The sequence below is a fragment of the Balaenoptera physalus genome (genome assembly GCF_965194825.1).
Source record: "Balaenoptera physalus genome assembly, chromosome: 5".
In the NCBI taxonomy this organism is placed as follows: Eukaryota; Metazoa; Chordata; class Mammalia; order Artiodactyla; family Balaenopteridae; genus Balaenoptera; species Balaenoptera physalus.
In genome coordinates this window covers 57,029,067-57,048,309 of record NC_138884.1, presented here as the reverse complement: position 1 = coordinate 57,048,309, position 19,243 = coordinate 57,029,067, and the positions used below count along the sequence as shown (strand labels likewise).

Here is a 19,243-nt window from a genome sequence, read left to right as displayed (position 1 = left end):
GAGAATGATGTTTGCTGTGGGTTTGTCATATATAGCCTTTATTATGTTGAGGTAGGTTCCCTCTGTGCCCACTTTCTGGAGAGTTTTTATCATATATGGGTGTTGAATTTTGTCAAAAGATTTTCCTTCATCTATTGAGATGATTACATGGTTTTTATTCTTCAATTTGTTAATATGGTTATCACATTGATTGATTTGCATATATTGAAGAATCCTTGCATCCCTGGGATAAATCCCACTTGATCATGGTGTATGATCCTTTTAATGTGTTGTTGGATTCTGTTTGCTACTATTTTGTTGATGATTGTTGCATGTATATTCATCAGTGATATTGGTCTGTAATTTTCTTTTTTTGTAGTATCTTTTTCTGGTTTTGGTATCAGGATGATGGTGGCCTCGTAGAATGAGTTTGGGAGTGTTCCTTCCTCTGAAATTTTTTGGAAGAGTTTGAGAAGGATGGGTGTTAGCTCTTCTCTAAATGTTTGATAGAATTCACCTGTGAAGCCATCTGGTCCTGGAGTTTTGTTTGCTGGAAGATTTTTAATCACAGTTTCAATTTCATTACTTGTGATTGGTCTGTTCATATTTTCTGTTTCTTCCTGGTTCAGTCTTGGAAGGTTATACCTTTCTAAAAACTTGTCCATTTCTTCCGGGTTGTCCATTTTACTGGCATAGAGTTGCTTGTAGTAGTCTCTTAGGATGCTTTGTATTTCTGCAGTGTCCATTGTAACGTCTCCTTTTTCATTTCTAATTTTATTGATTTGACTCCCCTCCCTCTTTTTCTTGATGAGTCTGGCTAAAGGTTTATCAATTTTGTTTATCTTCTCAAAGAACCAGCTTTTAGTTTTATTGATTTTTACTATTGTTTTCTTTGTTTCTTTTTCATTTGTCTGCTCTGATCTTTATGATTTCTTTCATTCTAGTGACTTTGGGATTTGTTCTTCTTTCTCTAGAGCCTTTAGGTGTAAAATTAGGTTGTTTATTTGAGATTTTTCTTGTTTCTTGAGGTAGGCTTGTATAGCTGTAAACTTCCCTCTTAGAACTGCCTTTTCTGCATCCCATAGGTTTTGGATCATCGTGTTTTCGTTGTCATTTGTCTCTAGGTATTTTTTGATTTTCTCTTTGATTTCTTCAGTGATGTCTTGGTTATTTAATAAAGTATTCTTTAGCCTCCATATGTTTGTATTCTTTACAGATTTTTTTCCTGTAATTGATATCTAGTCTCATAGTGCTGTGGTCGGAAAAGATACTTGATACGATTTCAATTTTCTTAACTTTATCAAGGCTTGATTTGTGACCCAAGATATGATCTATCCTGGAGAGTGTTCAGTGTGCACTTGAGAAGAAAGTGTAATCTGCTGTTTTTGGATGGAATGTCTTATAAATATCAATTAAATCTATCTGTTCTCTTGTGTCATTTAAAGCTTGTGTTTCCTTATTAATCTTCTGTCTGGATGACCTGTCCATTGGTGTAAGTGAGGTGTTAAAGTCGCCCACTATTACTGTGTTACTGTCGATTTCCTCTTTTATAGCTGTTAACATTTGCCTTATGTATTGAGGTGCTCCTATGTTGAGTGCATATATAATTGTTATATCTTCTTCTTGGATTGATCCCTTGATTATGTAGTGTCCTTCCTTGTCTCTTGTAACAGTCTTTATTTTAAACTCTATTTTATCTGATATGAGTATTGGTACTCCAGCTTTCTTTTGATTTCCATTTGCATGGAATATCTTTTTCCATCCCCTCACTTTCAGTCTGTATGTGTCCCTAGGTCTGAAGTCGGTCTCTTATAGACAGCATATATATGGGTCTTGTTTTTGTATCCATTCAGCTAGTCTGTGTCTTTTCATTGGAGCATTTAATGCATTCACGTTTAAGGTAGTTATTAATATGTATGTTCCTATTACCATTTTCTTAATTGTTTTCGGTTTGTTGTTGTAGGTCCTTTTCTTCTCTTGTGTTTCCCAGTTAGAGAATTTCCTTTAATATTTGTTGTAGAGCTGGTTTGGTTGTGCTGAATTCTCTTAGCTTTTGCTTGTCTGTAAAGCTTTTCATTTCTCTGTGGAATCTGAATGAGAACCTTGCCGGGTAGAGTCAACTTGGTCGTAGGTTCATCTTGGTTGGAGGTTCTTCCATTTTCTCACTTTAAATATACCATGCCATTCCCTTCTGGCTTGTGGAGTCTCTGCTGAGAAATCAGCTGTTAACCTTATGGGAGTTCCCTTGTAAGTTATTTGTCATTTTTCCCTTGTTGCTTTTTAATAGTTCTTGTCTTTTTTAAAATTTTTTTAATTAAAAAAAATTTTTTTAACATCTTTATTGGAGTATAATTGCTTTACAATGGTGTGTTAGTTTCTGCTTTATACCAAAGTGAACCAGGTATACATATACATATATCCCCATATCTCCTCCCTCTTGCGTCTCCCTCCTACCCTCCCTATCCCACCCCTCTAGGTGGTCACAAAGCACTGAGATGATCTCCCTGTGCTATGTGGTTGCTTCTCACTAGCTATCTATTTTACATTTGGTAGTGTATATATGTCCATGCCACTCACTTCATCCCAGCTTACCCTTCCCCTCCCCATGTCCTCAAGTCCATTCTCTACATCTGCATCTTGATTCCTGTCTTGCCCCTAGGTTCTTCATTATCTTTTTTTTTTTTTTTAGATTCCATATATATGTGTTAACATACGGTATTTGTTTTTCGCTTTCTGACTTACTTCACTCTGTATGACAGACTCTAGGTCCATCCACCTCACTACAAAAAACTCAATTTCGTTACTTTTTATGGCTGAGTAATATTCCTTTGTATATATGTGCCACATCTTCTTTATCCATTCATCTGTTGATGGACACTTAGGTTGCTTCCATATCCTGGCTATTATACGTAGAGCTGCAATGAACATTGTGGTACATGACTCTTTTTGAATTATGGTTCTCTCAGTGTATATACCCAGTAGTGGGATTGCTGGGTCGTATGGTAGTTCTATTTTTAGTTTTTAAAGGAACCTCCATCCTGTTCTCCATAGTGGCTGTATCAGTTTACATTCCCACCAATGGTGCAAGAGGGTTCCCTTTTCTCTACCCCCTTTCCAGCATTTATTGTTTGTAGATTTTTAATGATGTCCACTCTGACTGGTGTGAGATGATACCTCATTGTTGTTTTGATTTACATTTCTCTAATGATTAATGATGTTGAGCATTCTTTCATGTGTTTGTTGGCAATCTGTATATCTTCTTTGGAGAAATGTCTATTTAGGTCTTCTGCCCATTTTTGGATTGGGTTGTTTGTTTTTTTGATATTGAGCTGCATGAGCTGCTTGTAAGTTCTGCAGATTAATCCTTTCTCAGTTGCTTCATTTGCAAATATTTTCTCCCATTCTGAGGGTTGTCTTTTGGTCTTGTTTATGGTTTCCTTTGCTGTGCAAAAGCTTAAGTTTCATTAGGTCCCACTTGTTTATTTTTGTTTTTATTTCCATTTCTCTAGGAGGTGGGTCAAAAAGCATCTTGCTATGATTTATGTCCTAGACTGTTCTGCCTATGTTTTCCTCTAGGAGTTTGATAGTGTCTGGCCTTACATTTAGGTCTTTAATCCATTTTGAGTTTATTTTTGTATATGGTGTTAGGGAGTGTTCTAATTTCATTCTTTTACATGTAGCTGTCTAGTTTTCCCAGCACCACTTATGAAAGAGGCTGTCTTTACTCCATTGTATATTCTTGCCTCCTTTATCAAAAATAAATTGACAATGTGTGCCTGGTTTTATCTCTGGGCTTTCTATCCTGTTCCATTGATCTATATTTCTGTTTTTGTGCCAGTACCATACTGTCTTGATTACTGTAGCTTTGTAGTATAGTCTGAAGTCAGGGAGCCTGATTCCTCCAGCTCCGTTTTTCTTTCTCAAGATTGCTTTGGCTATTTGAGGTCTTTTGTGTTTCCATACAAATTGTAAAATTTTTTGTTCTAGTTCTGTGAAAAATGCCGTTGGTAGTTTGATAGGGATTGCATTGAATCTGTAGCTTGCTTTGGGTAATATAGTCATTTTCACAATGTTGATTCTTCCAATCCAAGAACATGGTATATCTCTCCATCTGTTTGTATCATCTTTAATTTCTTTCATCAGTGTCTTATAATTTTCTGCATACAGGTCTTTTATTAGGTAGGTTTAGGTAGGTTTATTCCTAGGTATTTTATTCTTTTTGTTGCAGTGGTAAATGGGAGTGTTTCCTTTATTTCTCTTTCTGATCTTTCATTGTTAGTGTATAGGATGCAAGAGATTTCTGTGCCTTAATTTTTTATCCTGCAACTTTACCAAATTCATTGATTAGCTCTAGTAGTTATCTGGTGGCATCTTTAGGATTCTCTATGTATAGTATCATGTCATCTGCAAACAGTGACAGCTTTACTTCTTCTTTTCTGATTTGGATTCCTTTTATTCCTTTTTCTTGTCTGATTGTTGTGGCTAAAACTTCCAAAACTATGTTGAATAATAGTGGTGAGAGTGGGCAACCTAGTCTTGTGCCTGATCTTAGTGGAAATGGTTTCAGTTTTTCACCATTGAGAATGATGTTGGCTGTGGGTTTGTCATATATGGCCTTTATTCTGTTGAGTTAAGTTTCCTCTCTGCCTACTTTCTGGAGGGTTTTTATCATAATGGGTGTTGAATTTTGATGAAAGCTTTTTCTGCATCCACTGAAATTATCATATGGTTTTTCTCCTTCAATTTGTTAATATGGTTTATCACATTGATGTTGCGTATATTGAAGAATCCTTGCATTCCTGGGACAAACCCCACTTGATCATGGTGTATGATCCTTTTAATGTGCTGTTGGATTCTGTTTGCTAGTATTTTGTTGCGGATATTTGCATCTATGTTCATCAGTGATATTGGCCTGTAGTTTTCTTTCTCTGACATCTTTGCCTGGTTTTGGTATCAGGGTGATGGTGGCCTCGTAGAATGAGTTTGGGAGTGTCCCTCCCTCTGCTATATTGTGGAAGAGTTTGAGAAGGATAGGTGTTGGCTCTTCTCTAAATGTTTGATGGAATTTGCCTGTGAAGCCATCTGGTCCTGGGGTTTTGTTTGTTGGAAGATTTTTAATCACAGTCTCAATTTCAGTGCTTGTGATTGGTCTGTTTATATTTTCTGTTTCTTCCAGGTTCAGTCTCAGTAGGTTGTGCTTTTCTAAAAATTTGTCCGTTTCTTCCAGGTTGTCCATTTCATTAGCATAGAGTTGCTTGTAGTAATCTCTCATGATCCTTTGTATTTCTGCAGTATTGGTTGTTACTTCTCCTTTTTCATTTCTAAATTTATTGATTTGAGTCTTCTGCCTTTTTTTCTTGATGAGTCTGGCTAATGTTTTATCAATTTTGTTTATCTTCTAAAAGAACCAGCTTTTAGTTTTATTGACTTTTGCTACCGTTTCCTTCATTTCTTTTTCATTTATTTCTGATCTGATTTTGTTCCTTCTGCTAACTTTGGGGTTTTTTTGTTCTTCTTTCTCTAATTGCTTTAGGTGTGAGGTTAGGTTGTTTATTTGAGATGTTTCTTGTTTCTTGAGGTAGTATTGTATTGCTATAAACTTCCCTCTTAAAACTGCTTTTGTTGGATCCCATAGGTTTTGGGTCATCGTGTTTTCATTGTCATTTGTTTCTAGGTATTTTTTGATTTCCTCTTTGATTTCTTCAGTGAGCTCTTGGTTATTAAGTAGTGTATTGTTTAGCCTCCATGTGCTTGTATTTTTTTACAGATTTTTTTTTTCCTGTAGTTGATATCTAGTCTCATAGCGTTGTGGTCAGAAAAGATACTTGATATGATTTCAATTTTCTCAAATTTACCAAGGCCTGATCTGTGACCGAAGATGTGATTTATCCTGGAGAATGTTCCATAAGCACTTGGGAAGAAAGTGTATTCTGTTTTTGAATGGAATGTCCTGTTAATATCAATTAAGTCCATCTTGTTTAATGTATCGTTTAAAGATTGTGTTTCCTTATTTATTTTCATTTTGCATGATTTGTCGATTGGTGAAAGTGGGGTGTTAAATTCCCCTAGTATGATTGTGTTACTGTCAATTTCCCCTTTTATGGCTGTTAGCATTTGCCTTGTGGATTGAGGTGCTCCTATGTTGTGTGCATAAATATTTACAGTTGTTATATCTTTTTCTTGGATTGATCCCTTGATCATTATGTAGTGTCCTTTTTTGTCTCTTGTAATAGCGTTTATTTTAGAGTCTATTTTTTCTGATATGAGTATTGCTACTCCAGCTTTCTTTTGATTTCCATTTGCATGGAATATCTTTTTCCATCCCCTCACTTTCAATCTGTATGTGTCCCTAGGTCTGAAGTGTGTCTCTTGTAGACAGCATATATATGGGTCTTGTTTTTGTATCCATTCAGCCAATCTGTGTCTTTTAGCTGGAGTATTTAATCCATTTACATTTAAGGTAATTATCGATATGTATGTTCCTATTACCATTTTCTTAATTGTTTTGGGTTTGTTATTGTAGGTCTTTTCCTTCTCTTGGGTGTCCTGCCTAGAGAAGTTCCTTTAGCATTTGTTGTAAAGCTGGGTTGGTGGTGCTGAATTCTCTTAGCTTTTGCTTGTCTGTAAAGCTTGTCATTTCTCTGTCAAATCTGAATGAGATCCTTGCTGGGTAGAGTAATCTTGGTTGTAGGTTTTTCCGTTTCATCACTTTAAATGTCTTGCCACTCCCTTCTGGCTTGCAGAGTTTCTGCTGAAAGATCAGCTGTTAACCTTATGGGGATTCCCTTTTATGTTATCTGTTGTTTTTCCCTTGCTGCTTTTAATATTTTTTCTTTGTATTTAGTTTTTGATAGTTTAATTAATATGTGTCTTGGCCTGTTTCTCCTTCAATTTATCCTGTATGGGACTCTCTGCGCTTCCAGGACTTGACTATTTCCTTTCCAATATTAGGGAAGTTTTCAACTATAATCTCTTCAAATATTTTCTCAGTCCCTTTCTTTTTCTCTTCTTATTCTGGGACCCCTATAATTCGAATGTTGGTGTGTTTAATGTTGTCCCAGAGGTCTCTGAGACTGTCCTCAATTCTTTTCATTCTTTTTTTCTTTATTCTGCTCTGTGATAGTTATTTCCACTATTTTATCTTCCAGGTTGCTTATCCATTCTTCTGCCTAAGTTATTCTGGTATTGATTCCTTCTAGAGAATTTTTAATTTCATTTATTGTGTTGGTCATCATTGTTTGTTCGCTCTTTAGTTCTTCTAGGTCCTTATTAAACGTTTCTTGTATTTTCTCCATCCTATTTCCAAGATTTTAGATCATCTTTATTATCACTACTCTGAGTTCTTTCTCAGGTAGACTGCCTATTTCCTCTTCATTTGTTTGGTTTGGTGGGGTTTTACCTTGCTCATTCAACTGCTGTGTGTTTCTCTGTCTTCTCATTTTGCTTAACTTACTGTGTTTGGGGTCTCCTTTTTGCAGGCTGCATGTTCGTAGTTCCCATTGTTTTTGGTGTCTGCCCCCAGTGGCTAAGGTTTGTTCAGTGGATTGTGTAGGCTTCCTGTGAAGGGGAGTAGTGCCTGTGTTCTGGTGGATGAGGCTGGATCTTGTCTTTCTGGTGGGCAGGGCCATATCTGGTGGTGTGTTTTGGGGTGTCTGTGACCTTATTATGATTTTAGGAAGTGTCTCTTCTAATTGGTGGGGTTGTGTTCCTATCTTGCTAGTTGTTTGGCAAAGGGTGTCCAGCACTGTAGCTTGCTGGTTGGTGAGTGGAGCTGGGTCTTAGCATTGAGCTGGAGATCTGTGGGAGAGCATTTGCCATTTGGTCTACCAGAGACCTCCCAGCTCCACATAATATCAATGTCCTGAACTCAGGTCTCCCACATCAGAGACAAAGGCCTGACCCTGGCTGGAGCACCAAGACACTGTCAGCCACATGGCTCAGAAGAAACGGGAGAAAAAAAGAAAGATTGAAAGGACAAAAAATTAATAATAATAAAAATTAAGAAAAGAAAAGAAAAAAGAAAGAGCAACCAAACTATAAAGCAAATCCTCCACCCATGATAACAAGCACTAAAAACTATACTAAAAAATATAAATACAAACAAACAAACAAAGGACAGACAGATCCCTAGGACATATGGTAAAAGCAAAGCTATACAGACAAAACCATACAAAGAAGCATACACATACATACTCACAAAAAGAGAAAAAGGAAAAATATATATATATCGTTGCTCCCAAAGTCCACTGCCTCAATTTTGGGATGATTCCTTTTCTATTCACGTATTCCACAGATGCAGCGTTCATCAAGTTGATTGTGGAGATTTAATCTGCTGCTCCTGAGGTTGCTGGGAGAGATTTCCCTTTCTCTTCTCTGTTCGCACAGCTCCTGGGGTTCAGCTTTGGATTTGGCCCCGCCTCTGTGTGTAGGTCACCTGAGGGCATCTGTTCTTCACTCAGAGAGGACGGGGTTAAAGTAGCAGCTGATTAGGGGGCCCTGGCTCACTCAGGCTGTGGGGAGGGAGGGGTACGGAATGCTGGGTGAGCCTGCGGCGGCAGAGGCCAGTGTGACATTCCAGCAGCCTGAGGTGTGCCTTGTGTTCTCCCGGGGAAGTTGTCCCTGGATCATGGGACCCCAGCAGTGGCGGGATGCACAGACTCCCAGGAGGGGAGGTGTGGATAGTTACCTGTGCTTGCACACAGGTTTCTTGGTGGCTGCAACAGCAGCCTTTGCATTTCATGCCCATCTCTGGTGTCCGCACTGATAGCTGTGGCTCGCGCCCATCTCTGGAGCTCATTTAGGTGGTGCTCTGAATCCCCTCTCCTTGCGCACCCCAAAACGATGGTCTCTTGCCTCTTAGGCAGTTCCAGACTTTTTCCCGGACTCCCTCCCTGCTAGCTGTGGTGCACTAGCCCCTTTCTGTCTCTGTTCACGCAGCCAACCCCAGTCCTCTTCCTGGGATCGGACCTCCAAAGCCCGAGCCTCAGCTCCCAGCCTACACCCGCCCCAGCAGGTGAACAGACAAGCTTCTCGGGCTGGTGAGTGCTGGTTGGCACTGATTCTCTGTGCGGGAATCTCTCCGCTTTGCCCTCTGCACCCCTGTTGCTGTGCTTTCCTCTGTGGCTCCGAAGCTTCCCCCCCACCACCCCCCATCTCTGCCAGTGAAGGGGCTTTCTAGTGTGTGGAAACCTTTCCTCCTTCACAGCTCCCTCCCACTGATGCAGGTCCAGTCCCTATTCTTTTGTCTCTGTTTTTTCTTTTTTCTTTTTCCCTACCCGGGTACATGGGGAGATTTTTGCCTTTTGGCTAGTCTGAGGTCTTCTGCCAGCGTTCAGTAGGTGTTCTGTAGGAGCTGTTGCACATGTAGATGTATTTCTGATGTATGTGTGGGGAGGAAGGTGATCTCTACATCTTACTCTTCTACCATCTTGAATGTCTCTCTCCTCTTTGTCTTTAATTTTTGTCAATTTGATTACTATGTATCTTGGTGTGTTTCTCCTTGGGTTTATCCTGCCTGGGACTCTCTGTGCTTCCTGGACTTGGGTGGCTATTTTGTTTCCCATGTTAGGGAAGTTTTCAACTCTAATCTCTTCAAATATTTTCTCGGGTCCTTTCTGTCTCTCTTCTCCTTCTGGGACACCTATAATGCGAATGTTGGTGCATTTAATGTTGTCCCAGAGGTGTCTTATGCTGTCTTCATTTCTTTTCATTCTTTTTTCTTTATTCTGTTCCACGGCAGGAATTCCACCCTTCTGTCTTCCAGGTCACTTATCCGTTCTTCTGCCTCAGTTATTCTGCTATTGATTCATTCTGGTGTATTTTTCATTTCAGTTACTGTATTGTTCATCTGTTTGTTCTTTAATTCTTCTAGATCTTTGTTAAACATTTCTTGAATCTTCTCGCTCTTTGCCTCCATTCTTTTTCCAAGGTCCTGGATCTTCTTCACTATCATTATTCTGAATTATTTTTCTGGAAGGTTGCCTATCTCCACTTCATTTAATTGTTTTTCTGAGGTTTAACTTATTCCTTCATCTGGTACATAGCTCTTTGCATTTTTATTTTATCTATCTTTCTGTGAATGTGGTTTTCTTTCCACAGGCTGCAGGATTGTCGTTCTCCTTGCTTCTGCTGTCTTTCCTCTGTTGGATGAGGCTATCTAAGAGGCTTGTGCAAGCTTCCTGATGGGAGGGACTGGTGGTGGTTAGAGCTGGGTGTTGCTCTGGTGGGCAGAGCTCAGTAAAACTTTAATCTGCTTGTCTGCTGATGGGTGGGTCTGAGTTCCCTCCCTGTTGGTTGTTCGGCCTGAGGCAACACAACACTTGAGTCTACAGGCTCTTTGGTGAGGCTAATGGCAGATGCCAGGAGGGCTCATGCCAAGGAGTACTTCCCAGAACTTCTGTTGCAAGTGTCCTTGTCCCCGCGGTGAGCCACTGCCATGCCCGCCTGTGCAGGACACCCTCCAACACTAGCAGGTAGGTCTGGTTCAGTCTCTATGGGGTCACTGCTTCTTCCCCCTGGGTCCTGATGCACACACTACTTTGTGTGTGCCCTAAGAGTGGAGTCTCTGTTTCCCCGAGTCCTGTCAAAGTCCTGCAATCAAATCCCACTAGCCTTCAAAGTCTGATTCTCTGGGAATTCCTCCTACACTTGCCAGACCCCCAGGTTGGGAAGCCTGATGTGGGGCTCAGAACCTTCACTCCAGTGGGTGGACTTCTGTGGTATAATTGTTCTGCAGTTTGTGAGTCACCCACCCAGCAGTTATGGGATTTGATTTTATTGTGATTGCGCCCCTTCTACCATCTCATTGTGGCTGCTCCTTTACTTTGGATGTGAGGTGTCTTTTTTGGTGAGTTCCAGTGTCTTCCTCTCAATGATTGTTCAGCAGTTAGTTGTGATTCCCATGCTCTCACAAGAGGGAGTGAGCACATGTCCTTCTACTCTGCCATCTTGAACCAATCTCCTCTTTAACCTTTTTGAATAAAATTTATTTTTAATATCCTATGTATTCTATAACAGACATAGAATGCAAAATTTTATTTTAAAAATCTGCAGTCCTTTTATTGGTAACCTGAGATATTTATTCTATACATTTAAATTTTCTTGAAATTTGGTGACAGTATTTAGATACATTTGTAGCCCAGAAATTAAAATATACAAAATAGTTCTAGGAACACATGTATTTTTACCTGTGTGTACACTTATAAGTCATACAAAGGTACATATTTATTTTAAAATAAAAACTTTGGAAGTGAAACCAGTTCATCTAATTTTTACCAAGGTATGACAAGAAATATTTTATGCAAAAAATAAAAATTGAAGCAGAAATAAGACTTTCAGCTTATGATTTTTTAAGACATTAGAAAACTATTCTACAAATTGCTATTTCTCAGGACAGAACCATAACTGTTCCCCTTGTGTTTTAGTCATGCTTATGATAAAACATAAAAAGTACTCTAAACACAATAAATGGAATTCTTACATTTTAAACCATTTTAATATAAAGGATAGCAATTCAAATCATATTTTACATTTCTACTTAAGTTTACATTGCACTAAAATTATTTTACAGGGATGAACTAGTTGATGTATCATGACATAATACCTTAGAATCGTTCTCTGATGTTCACATCTATATTAGTGGATATTTCACAGTCCACTTAGATGATTTGGTGTATACTAAAAAATTTAGCAGAAACAAATCTATAATGCTAATCTGTTTTAAGAGCAAAGATACTCAGTATTTATTACTGCCTTTGGGAAATACACTAACTTTTTTTTAATATTATTTAATTAATTAATTAATTTATTTATTTATTTATGTCTGTGTTGGGTCTTCTTTGTTGTGCACAGGCTTTCTCTAGCTGCGGTGAGCAGCAGCTACTCTTTGTTGTGGTGAATGGCCTTCTCCTTGCGGTGGTTTCTCTTGTTGCAGAACACGGGGTCTAAGCATGCAAGCTTCAGTAGTTATGGCATGTGGGCTCAGTAGTTGTGGTTCGCAGGCTCTAGAGCACAGGCTCAGTAGTTTTGGTGCATGGGCTTAGTTGCTCCGCAGCATGGGGGATCTTCCTGGATCAGGGTTTGAACCCGTGTCCCCTACATTTGCAGGCGGATTCTTAACCACTGTGCCACCAGGGAAGTCCCAATACATTGACTTTTAAAAACACATTTAAATCACTCACAGTAACTGGAAATAACATTTGTGCAATTCCTGAAAATTCTTATTGTTGAGTCTCCACACAGCTAATTTTTAAATACAATTTTTATTAAGAAATGAAGAGAAAGTGTCCTTTTATTCAGTAGAGCAGAATTACAAGAAGAGCAATATTAATAATAATACTTCAGTGTTGGCTTCTAAGCATGCTTCATATAACTTAAATTTTCAGTTCTCATGATTCTGCTGCAATATAACCAAGACCGTTTATAATAAGAACTGATGCTAGAGTCTTTGAAAATCATGATTACAATTTAAAACTGGAATAGCATGATAAAGCTAATGGCAACCTCTTTTTAAAATTATAGTTGATTTACAGTATTGAGCTAGTTTTGGGTGTATAGCAAAGTGATTTAGATATATATATAACTGAATATATATATTTCAGATTATTTTCCATTATAGGTTATTATAAGATATTGAATACAGTTCCCTATGCTATATAGTAAATCTTTATTGCTTATCTATTTTACATGTACTAGTGTGTATCTGTTAATCCCAAATTCCTAATTTATCCCTTCCCCCTTTCCTTTCCCTTTCCCCTTTGTTTTCTGTCTGAGTCTGTTTCTCTTTTGTATATATACTCATTTGTATCATTTTTGGATTCCACATATAAGTGATATTACATAATATTTGTCTTTGACTTACTTCACTAAACAGTATTCTCTAGGTCCATCCATGTTGCTGCAAATGGCAATATTTCATTCCTTTTTATGGCTGAGTAATAATTCCATTGTATGTGTGTATATATATACATACATATATAGGTATATATGTTATATATACATATATATATATATATATATACACATACACGCACACCACATCTTCTTAAGCCAATCATTTGTTGATGGGCACTTGGGTTGTTTCCATATCTTGGCTATTGTAAACAGAGCTGAACATTGAGGTGTGTGTATCTTTTACTTTGTCTTTTCTGTATATATACCCAGGTGTGGGATTGCTGGGTCATATGGTAGCTCTACTTTTAGTTTTTTAAGTAAACTTAATGGCAACCTTTTGAATCCCATTTTAAGTTAGTTCTAATTCCAAATAACACCTCTTAAAAAAAATTAATGTATTTATTATTATTATTTTTTGGCTGCATTGGGTCTTCGTTGCTGCATGCGGGCTTTCTCTAGTTGCAGTGAGCGGGGGCTACTTTTTGTTGTGGTGCACGGGCTTCTCATTGTGGTGGCTTCTCGTTGCGGAGCATGGGCTCTAGGCGTGTGGGCTTCAGTAGTTGTGGCACATGGGATCAGTAGTTGTGGAGCACAGGCTTAGTCACTCCGCTGCATGTGGGATCTTCCCAGACCAGGGCTCGAACCCGTGTCCCCTGAATTGGCAGGCGGATTCTTAACCACTGCGCCACCAGGGAAGCCCCCAAATAACACTTTTAGCCAGCAACAGCTTACATTTTTTTCAATGTTCTAAGATATAACTTTTGGCATCCAAAAGTATAAGTAAGCACTTTCGATTTGTGATGAATAAAAAAACAAGTGCTAAAAATACCCATGGTTTCCTGTGACAGGGTATATATTCCCCTTCAAGTAATGTTCTCCCCCCAAATTAACATTTTATTTCTCCCTCAAAGAGTTTACTAAGGAAAAGAAATCACAACAACTTTTTTTAGTTGAGGAGAAAAGACTGCTTCATAAGTTCATGTACTGTAAAAGCAACTGCTTGAGAAAGAACACAGTGAATGTAATTAAGAGAGATACCATGATATCCTTCTGAATTCCCTGCCATATAGACATACTTTATAGTCACCTCCATGGTATGGCACTTTTCAAATTCTGGAAGAACAGTCCTTAACTGCATTCACTGATGAGTTACATCAAATGGGTCAGATACTGTCTGTGTTATTGTTCCAGCAGCACCACCATAATGTAAGTTTATGTGAGTTTTCAAAACTCAGACGTTAGGATAGTCTGAAGGTCTGCGAAGAAGGGTGGGAGCATGGGAAAGGCACCAAAAGTAAAAAAAAAAAAAAAAAAAAAAAAAAAAAAATGAAACACCTGCACGGGGAGCCTTTCCTAATACAGCAGGCATCAGGCCTCTGTAAAATGCAAGGCACCTTCCTTTGCCTAAATTGTTTTGAATGCATGAATAATTCCTGTATAGGTATGTTCCCCTTTCACCGGGAGTGCTAGGCATACTCTAACCACATGAAGAGAGTAAGTACATATAACTGCTGTTAAACCTGCCATCGATCCAGCCATTCATCTGTGCGCAGACCAGAAACTCCCAGCTTTGTAGTAATTAATGTTCTATAATGCTCAAACGCGATAAACTGGATCGCACCATAGGGAACGATTTGGATCATCACTGCACCATTCCCTTTATACAATCCCCAAGGTATCCCTCCTTTGGGGAACAGCACGCAATGCAGCAAACACTCCCAAATGTTTGTAATGGTGATTGTGAGCTGGTAATAAAACCTTTGTTGATCTAAAGGAGCACCTGTTTTGGCACGGCGTCCGGCAACACCTGTAGCCAGGAAGGAGCACGGCCAGGAGAAATCTCGGCCTGCAATGGGCCCTCCAGCTCCTGCTGCCTGCCGCATCGCTAGAGGTGGGGTCGCCACAGCCAGTGCTGCCTCGGGAGATTTGGTCGCCAAATTACAAGCCAAGGGCCCTAGCCATGGCCAGAGTGGGCAGTGACAGGGCACCAACCGCCAGTCAGGAGGGGCAGAGTCTGTCCTTTAACCTTTATACTAGAGTCATGTGGTTATATGTCATCATATTATAGTATTAGAGTATTCTAAATCTGACTATATACTTAGCTTTACCAGCGCAATGTGTATATTTTCACGAGCCTTACATATTAGAAGTTAGCATCCTTTCATATTAACTTGAAGAACTTTTTTCAGCATTTCTTCTAAGGCAGGTATAGTGGTGATGGATTCCCTCAGCTTTTGGTTGTTACGAAAAGCTTTCTCTTGCCTTCATTTCTGAGGCATAACTTTGTAGGGTAAACTATTCTTGGTCGGCAGTTTCTATGTGACCATGCTGGTGCCTTGATTTTGGACTTCCCAGGTTCCAGAACTGTGAGAAATACGTTTATAAGCTATCCAGTTTGTGGTTTTTTGTTATTGCATCCTGAATGGGCTATATCAATCAAAATAGAATTGTTTATTGAAATTCTTTTTCTCTTGTAATGTCTTCTCCCCCCCCCTTCATATATTACACATTTTGGTTTTGGTGATTGTTCCCCTAAGCACTTTTATGCACATATATGTACCTCCTTATATACAGATATCTTTTCCAAAATGATCAATAAGATCATAATTGCACATGTTCAATATTTTTTCCCACTAAACAGGACATGGACAGGTTTCCAAGTCAGTATATAGTTACACTTCAGTATTTTTTAAATGCTGTATAAAACTGGATAGTATGGACATCGTGATTTTTTTCTAAACAACATTTTCCATGTAATGAAAATCTTGGTTGTGTCACGTTTTTAGCTCCTGTAAGCCTGTTCACTGGAAAAGTAACAAAACTATTTAAGGATACATATATATGTATATATTTACATATGTGTGTGCATGTATGTAGATGTGTATATATGTGTGTGTGTGTATATATGTGTATGTGTGTGTGTATATATATGTATATGTGTGTGTGTATATATATATATATATATATATATATATATATATATATTCCTAGCAGTGTAATACAATCCTTTCAATTCAAGGAACTGAGCTCCAGAGGGCAAGAACTTTATCCAAGGCCAGATTTAAACCATGACTGATACCAGTGATCATAAAATTTCCATGAAATCCTGCCAGCCTTTCAGCTTATATAGTTAATAAGGAAGAAATGACTCTTACTAATGTGATTGATAGATTTCTTGAGGATAATTTTTGAAATCCAAGGCAGTAATTATCATGCATTTTCATCTTGTCACTCTTTTGCTAAGTATGGTTCTTAAACGTCAGGGACATTTTTGTTGGCAGGATGAACATTTACAATTATTTTGTAGAATAGAGAATTGAGCCCCTGGGAGTTCAGATTCTTTTTTCTTTTCTTCTCTTTTCTCCTCTCCTCCTTTCCCTTCCCTCCCCCTCCCTCTCTTTCTCTCTTGTTCCTTCTTTGTTTCTTTCTTGGCTATTTGTCCAAGGTTGCCCATAGGCATAATTTGAGTACTCTAGTACAATAGCCTATGTCCTGGGGATACAAGAGAACTCTGAACAATGGGAGAGACAACAAGGAAATCAATGCTCCACAGTAGGGATAGGGTGAAATAGATAGCATGGCTGCAGGAGAAGGTGAAGAGTCAGCTCTACTTGGAGATGGACATAGTGGGTGATGCTTGAGTTGAGAATTGAAGGATGAGTGGACATCTATCAAGTGGGGAGGGCATGCTAGTCATAAGGAACAGCATGTAAGTGCTTGGCGTTCTGAAAATAATTGGTATAATCAGGCAAATGTCTATTTTCTATCCTGGGATTGGCAGGAGTTGCAGTGGGAAGTAAGAAAAACCAAATCACAGAAGGCCTGCCCCCTGTTAAAAACTTGGTCTATCCGCCTCCAATCTTGTCTCACATTGCAGTAATCATCTAGATGAGAGATGAGGGCCTAAGCTATGGAATGAGACATGATGGATGTGAGAGATTTAAAGATTGAATCAATGCCAGCTGAAACTTAGCCAGGGTCCTAGTTCTGTTGAGTCTCAAACTAATTGGGAGACAATGGTCAGCCAAGAGATGGGAAAATTGGTAGTTATCCAATTTCTTGTCTGATTCAAGATTTCCTGAGTTACTTGATATATCCATATCCAAGGCACTTTTTCAGGGACAATAGAAGGCATTTAAGTATACTAATACTTGGGATTCTAAATTTCTTTTCAGGACAGTGTGAGAGTGGTCAAAACTTATAAACCACAAACCTAAGGAAGTAATGGGTTAGGGATAAAGTTCAAAGCTTGAATCCTGGTCATTCCTAATGTAAAAGGTTGCTAGGACTTGAGTCTTGGTATAATTTATTTTCAATGCAAAGGCACACAATGAATGATCTCTATTTCACTTGTACTATATCATAGTAATTGAGATATACTGAGTTAATCTCTTTGCTTGTGTTTCAAAGGGGAATAATGTAGAGGCACATTAATACCATCCCCACTCCTAAAATTCTCCCCTACCTTCTTTCTCTAACTTCACCAACGTGAAGCTCTATTCTATGTCCACACCAGCAGATTCCTGACTAATCAATTTCAAAAGTCTAAATAAATGATGTTCAGCTTAAAAACAAAATGGCCCACTGGCCCCTGTAAACAGAAAATAAACTTAATTCCATGAACTGCCCAAAACCTTCTCATTTTCAGAAGCAGAAGGATCAGGCTCAGAAAATGTATAAATAGAGGCAGAGCTGAAAACTCTCCAGAGAAACAACTGAAGATACAGGCATCAGTGCTAGGACCTCACGTAGCAGGCAATTCCACCATCAATGAATCTGAAACAAGCAACACCAAGAAATAAGGATACTGGAGAATTTTGACACTTTAATTAGTAGATGCAGCAAAGTGGATTCAAAATTTCATACGCAAGCATTTGATTAACAGAGCCCAGGTCATGTGCCCACGCCCGGTTACCAAGATGACAAGGAAAAGTTGAATATACCTTTGGACATCTAGGTTTGTAGCGGGAGGTAAGCTCTGTTAGATATCAAGACTCACACAGGACCCAATAAGAAGGGGTTCATGCTGGGTATAATCGGTTGCCACACTAATGCTGCATTAAAAACTACACCAGACTTAGTGGCTTAAAACAACCATTTATTATATTCACAAGACTATGGGTCCGTTGGGTTGTTCTGCTGGGTTTAGCTGGGCAATTCATTTGGTCCTGGCTGGGCTTACTCTGGTGATTGGCTTGCTGTTGGCTAGTCCAGAATGGTCTCAGCTGGCGTTACTGGCTCTGTTCTATGTATTTCATCTTCCAACCAAATTCCCTGGGCAAGTTCTCATGGCAACTGCCTGGGTCTAATACCTAGGCTTGGAGTTGGCACACTGTCAGTTCTACCACCTTCAATTGGCCAAGGTCCAGATCCAAGGAATGGGGAAATTGTGGTTCCTCCCATGAAGAGGTAGAACCTAAGACCAATTCCAAAATTAGCCTCAATTCTCCACCTCTCCTATATCTATGCTTTTTTTTTTTTTTTTTTTAACTTTTAGAATGATGGGCAAAGTATCTTGCCTACCACTTCACCTAGCCATCCAGCTTCTTTTCTATTCTCTGATATTATCAGTAATTATAGGTAAACATGTATTCATGGTTCCTTTTTCACATAAATGATCATATAGTCACACAATTTTGTGCTTGATTATTTGCATTTCATGTAACTTGAAGTATATCCCATATTCATAGGTATATATATCTGTAGCGTTAATTCCTAAAAGTAGAATTATTGGGTCAAAGTGTATATGCATTTTAAAATTTGATAGTGACAAACAGCGCTCCATAAGAAACAGCACTTTTATATACTTTCCCACCTAGAAATCTATGCAGTTGTTTTTCCCAACTCCTTGCCAAAATGCCAATCATCAAACCACTTTATATTATAAATATGATTTTTAAAAAGGTATTTTAGTAAATTTTTAAATTTCAAATGTACAGAAAAGTTGCAATGACAGTAAAGTATAGCATATCCCCATCATTAAGATTCCCCAATTATTAATGTATTTGCTCTGCAAGCATCTCTATATGACTATCTATTGCCATTATTTGTTTTCTGAGCCACTTGAAAGCTAGTTGCTAACATGATGCCCCTTCACCTCTAAATCTAGTGTATATTTCTGGAACACAAAGACGCTCTCTTACTTATAAAGCAACAATGCAACCATCCAAATTAGGATATCAACACTGATAGAAACCTACTGTCCAGAAGTGATGCTGTGTTCTTCTCAGTGTATCACATCAGGAGGCACATGACATTGACCCATCCCACTACTGTTTATGTTAACCTTGATAACCTGCTCAAGTTGAGGTCTGAATTACAGGTGGAGAAGCCTGTCATTTTCCCCTTCTGGTGTCCTTCATAATTGAGAAGT

General features: G+C 38.6%; 1 pseudogene across 1 annotated transcript in view; it reads right to left on the bottom strand.

Annotated features, from left to right (window-relative positions):
• Positions 1–9,818: 9,818 nt before the first annotated feature.
• LOC309661810 (solute carrier family 25 member 16 pseudogene) overlaps positions 9,819–19,243 on the bottom strand; it is a 98,184-nt pseudogene continuing 88,759 nt past the window's right edge. The window contains exon 2 of the transcript XR_014268389.1: positions 9,819–17,646. The product of XR_014268389.1 is annotated as a solute carrier family 25 member 16 pseudogene (transcript). The remainder of the gene's footprint in view (positions 17,647–19,243) is intronic.